Source organism: Octodon degus, unplaced genomic scaffold (genome assembly GCF_000260255.1).
Source record: "Octodon degus isolate 3935 unplaced genomic scaffold, OctDeg1.0 scaffold00001, whole genome shotgun sequence".
NCBI classification, from domain to species: domain Eukaryota; kingdom Metazoa; phylum Chordata; class Mammalia; order Rodentia; family Octodontidae; genus Octodon; species Octodon degus.
The window spans coordinates 29536830-29542472 of NW_004524577.1; the positions used below are offsets into that span (position 1 = coordinate 29536830).

Sequence of the window (5643 nt, forward strand, 5' to 3'; positions counted from 1 at the left end):
TAACCTAACCTACTAACAGGTAACCTGACAGACCCTAGAAACACACATCCTAAATTATCTGTTTTTTGTTTTGTTTTGTTTTTTTCTTTTTGTACCAGGTATCAAACTCAGGACCTTGCACTTGTGAGACAGGTGCTTAGGCCACTGAGCTATCTCCTCAGCTCCCTAAATAATCTGTCTTGAAGCTATTCCCAAGGACACATAAATGTTCCTATCCACAAATTCCTGACATCTACCCCTCCTGAGTGTCCACTATTTGCTCTCTGTAAGTATTAGTTACTTTTCTGCTTGTAGAAAAAAAAAATACTTGACCTCTGCACCTTAAAAGAAGAGACATGCATTTGATTCACAATTACCCAGTGGGTTTATTCTATAATCAGCTAATGAAGGAAACCTGCTCATTCTGTGGTACCAGAAAACAGTACAGGAGGTGAGGAGCTGGGGACAAGAACACACTCTGACAGGTCACTCTCCCAGTGACTCCCTTCTTCTGACCACCTCCCAGCAGCAGCACCCTCAGCCACTGGACTCTTAGTGGATGAATCTGCAGCTGAATAAAATCCTTCAAGATCCATTCAACTTACAAACACAAAAGATGTTGGAAATAATTTATAACTGAATTGTAACAGTGTGGTTCTTCAACTCCGCAATATAAATCTGTCTATACCTATCACTGAGGTATCATGAAACACTTTTCTGTGATAAGAGCCTACTCCAGGAGTAAGTGTGAGTTGGGGTTTCAATCTCCTTTTGTCAGGAGACCTTCTTGGGACCAGTCCAGTGACAATATAACTACCTGTGATACCCTGAAAAGGAAATTCTAGACACTTGAATCCTTCATGTACTACACATTTCCACCTGCAGCTTGTATCTATCACAGCTCTAGTGTGACAGTTTTATATTCTAAGCATGTAATTTTATATCTCTATTTCTAGTGAAAGAACCTGGGTCATTTCACCATTTTATAGCATTTTTAAATGTATGCCAAGACAGTCTCATTTGTTTACTGTAGAAAAAGCCTTAAATGTTATGTTTTACTTTTTCTCCTGGCAAGGCCCAGGGACATAGTTGCAGAGAAGAAGAAGAGAGATGGATGAGCTGTCGTCTATCATTACATGGTGCCATAGACTGGTGGCTTCAACAGCAGAAAGTGATTTGTTGTTTTGTCATGTGTTAGCTATGGACTGTATTTGTTCCTCTGAAAATTCATATATTCAAGTCCTAACCTGCAATGTAACTACATTTGGAAGTAAGACCCATGAAGATGTGATGCATATTAATAAGATCACAAGATGTTGCCCTACCCCTGTAAGTCTTGAGTTCTTAAGAGAAGGGGAAAAGCCCTGAGTCCCTCTCCTGTGTAAGAGCAGCAGAAAAGGTTGTCTGCAATCCAAGGAAAGAACCCTCACCTGATACTGACTTCCTTACAGGCTGTTATCTTGGACTTCCAGCTTCCAAAGCTGAGAGAAAATCAATTTCTTCTCTTGAAGCCACAAGTCTATGGTACCATGTAATGATAAGACAATGCAGCCAAAAATACCTCATTTATCTCTGTCTCCTTCTTCCCCGTAACTATGTCCATGGGTCTTGCCACCCACTTCCCAGGGAAGAGAGAAAATATTTCCAATGTACAGCAAATCTTTCTTTCTTTACATAGCTGTGAGGCTGGTGGCAGAGGTCACCGGGTGATAAGAATGTTTTAGACATAATATTTTAGATGTGAGCAAATAAATTTAGTTGGTTAAAAAAAATGAAAAGTAGCATTTCAACATAAAGGAGTTAGCTGAAAGGCTATTAAGGTTACACATGAGGTTCTTTTTTTAATATCATGTTTATTTGATGGAGTATTCTACATGGGCATTACAGGCTACATAATTTTTCTCTCAAAACTGGAATGATCACTTCTGTTTTATAGTTCAGATCTTTAGGGATTTTAGAAAATCAAGATTAACACAGTGAGTATTTCACAAGCTAAAGCAATTAATTAGAATAAAACTCTTGGCCTTTAAAGTACTTTTTATTTATTTGAAGCTTTACTTTTCAAGACAAGCATAATAAAATATTTTTTCTTCAGTATACAACAATAATAGTTGTATTACTATAAAAATCTTTGCTATGAGAAAAATGAGTTTGCAAACAAAGACAAATGCATAAAGCCAAAGTGGAAAGTGGGCTGGAATAAGGCTATAACAGGGATTAAGAATTTTGTCAAAATTACTTACTATACCATTTTATACAGTGAGTTAAGAGAAAGCATCTGAGCTGAGACTGGCGTTGAGTAACTGTCATGGAGACAAAAGATCAACAGTACAATAGACTTTCATATGTGAAGGAGTTCTGTTTCTAGACCAACTTTGAATTGTGAAAAAGCTGTGAATTGCAAATATGGTCAGAAAAATGCTTATTTTTATCCACAGTTTGCATCCTAAATATGTTATATCTGCCACAGAGATGTAATTTAATTTAATAAAATACTATATTCATAAAATCTTACCAGGTTCAGGGCATTTTTGTGCCACAGGGATATTAGGGCTGTGAGAAGAGTGAAACAGAACACTGGAGAAAGTTACACACAGAACAGCAAGTTTCCTAAAAAACAAACAAACAAACAAAACAAAAAAACAAGCAACCCCCCTATGATGGGGGAATGCTGGTACCTCTGCCAGAAATGGGTTAGAGGGCAGCAGCCAATCAGCAGCAAGGAGAACTGAATAAGCTCTCAGATTGGCTATTTACAAACTTCCTGCCGAAAATCAAACCAAACTCTGGATAGGAGTGTGTGGGGGTGTTTCCAGAGGATATCGATGGTTTCTGCAAAATTGCAGGAGTTTGGCTTAAAGCAAAAACCTGTGAATGACTGAGTCAGTGTATGCTGTAATTCAATTGCAACACCTAGAGGGGTGTGTGTGTGTGTGTGTGTGTGTCTGTGGTCTGTGTGTGTATGTGTGTATGTGTGTGTGTGTGTCTGTCTGTCTGTATCTGTGTGTGTGTGTGTACATGTGTGTCTGTGTGTTTATTGTTTAGCTCATCTCGTCCAGTTGTGCTTTTTAATGGCCCCCTGAGAAATCAAATGCAGGGTCATGTATCTCTACAGGGTCATGTAAACCCTTGTTGCTGGCCAGAGTAAACTGTAGAAGGTGAGAGTTGGAGTTAGCTGGAAAGGAGGTGTTATCTGCTTCACACAGATTCACATGAGTCACACAACATTGCTTCCCAAGGTTTCCCTACCAACATGTTTCAATAAGAGCAAGATTTGTTATCGTGAACTCCAAAAAGCATAACTGGTACATCTGGCAGGAAGGATGCAGCACGGTGGTGCATCAGAGTATGAAACATATCTGTAAGGAGCAGCTCTCTAGGCTCAGGAAGGATAGGAAGGGGTAAGGAATAACTATTGCTCTCCCTTCTGGAATATTCTTCACCCCCTTAGGGAATGCACTGATTACCTGACAGGCGCTACTTTCACTCGCTTTCCATATATAAAATTCTCATTAGAGAAGCTACTGCTAGCAGTTACTGCTACTACCACAGCATTCTATTAAAGCACTCTCTTCTACACTGAATTTCAGCATGATTGCTACTCAGCAAGCTGCCATTTATTGGCCATTTACGTTACAGATCAAGCCCTGTCATGGACGCTCCATGAAATGGATGGTTCATGATGTTTTCTTTAATCCACACAACACTTATGGGCTTACTGTTACCCAGCATGTTTTCAGCTGAAGATACCAGGATGAATAAGTTTAGGCTTTGTACCATCTTCATTTAACAGGCTTTTGTGACATACCTCATGTATAGGGATACAAAAATGAATGTGCTGTATTCTCAATCCTAAGGGTCTCCACTTGAAGGGAAAGACATATGAACACATCATTATAGAGCAAGGTGTGAGTGACAACACTGAGGCAAGAACAGGCTCCTATGTAAGGAGAGAGAATACACCACTCTTAGGGGAACAGGTTCTGCAGCATGCCTTGGAGACTGGGTTGCTAAGAAAAGTACATAGGATTTATATGGACAAATTTAGGCATGGAAGGAAAGAGAGAGCTGCTTCTTGTCTTATTGGATGTCTGCTTCTTTTTCTTCTGCTTTTCAAGAAGAACCACTTAAGTTGTTTTTTTTTTTTTTTTTTCTTGTATTTAGTACAGGGTTTACAGGGTCTCACTATGTAGATCGGACTCGAAGTGATCCTCCTGTTTACAGCCTCCCAAGTGCTGGGATTACAGGAGGGTGCCACCACACCCAGTTTCAATCACCATCTCAGCACATTTTGAGGGTGGGGCCAGCAAGGCAGGCCCAGGAATCGAGCTCCCAGCCCTTGCGTCTGCCTAAGCAGGCACTTTATTCTGCTGAGCTATTTGGTTGATGCAAAAATTGGAGAGGGTCAAAATTATATATATGGGGGATCGAACCATGGTCCCTTGCGCCTGACTGCATTTGCTCAAGCTGCGCTTTAAACCTCTGATCTATGGGGAAAGCCCCCTCAAGTTTTTAATGAAAGTATTTACTCATTTTTGCTCTTCTCTGGCTGGTCCATGGGAGATGTAGAAGAGAAGAAAAAGCAAGTTCCTGCTTTTCCAAAAACGCTTAAAAAAAAAAAAAGAACAAAATGAAGACATTTTGCTGAGTTAAAGATAAAGTGCCTGAGAAAGAAGTTTGCCCAGAAGATGCTTTGCAAGGTGTGGAGGAAGCTCATCAATGAAAAAGCCAGGCACTATCATAAAGAGGACAAACAGACATACAGAACTGAGATCCAAATGGCTAGGATGGCAAGAAAAGCTGGCCGTTTCTATGTCCCCACAGAGTCCAAACTGGCATTTGTCATCAGGATCAGGGGTATCAGTGGTATGAGCTCAAACGTCCGCATGGTGTTGCAGCTTCTTCGCCTTTGCCAAATCTTCAGTGCTGCCTTTGTTAACATTGTTCAACAAGGCTTGTTCAATAAGGATTCAGTTAACATGCTGAGAATTGTGGAGCCATATATTGCATGGGGGCCCTCAAACCTGAAGTCAGCTAATGAACTAATATACAAGTGTGGCAATGGCAAAATCAATAAGAAGTGAATTGCCTTGACAGGTAATTCATTGATTACTCGATCTCTTGGTAAATATGGCATCATCTGCATGGAGGATTTGATTCATGAGATCTGTACTGTTGGAAAACACGTCAAAGAGGCAAATAACTTCTTGTGGCTGTTCAAGTTATCACCTTCAAGAGGTAGAATGAGGAAAAAGACAACCCATTTTTGTGGAAGGTGGAGATGCTGGAAATAGGGAATTCCAAATCAATGGACTTTATTACAAGGATGAATTCCGGTATCTACCATGGTGTTTTTATGATTTAGTCAGTTAATAAAGTATCTGCTTCTAAATTGAAAAAAAAGTATTTGCTCATTTTTGAAGTTTTACCTTTTGTTGCATTTTTGTCTTGTCTACTCTGTGAGTAAATTAACTATTTCCTTGTATATTATTTGTTTAGTCTGTCTGCTAAAAATTTACATGACAATAAATTTATTCTTCATAATTCGTTTTTACAATACTTTACTGTACAACCTTTAGACATGTTTTTCAAGAGCTAAACCTCGTATTTTGAAAAATTTGGAAAAAATAAGTAAAACCTCATTTAGGTTCTTTCTCTATGACA

The 5643-nt window shown here is 39.3% G+C and overlaps 1 pseudogene; it reads left to right on the top strand.

Moving 5' to 3' along the window:
• The first annotated feature begins 4667 nt into the window (after positions 1–4667).
• LOC111815015 overlaps positions 4668–5643 on the top strand; it is a 7793-nt pseudogene continuing 6817 nt past the window's right edge.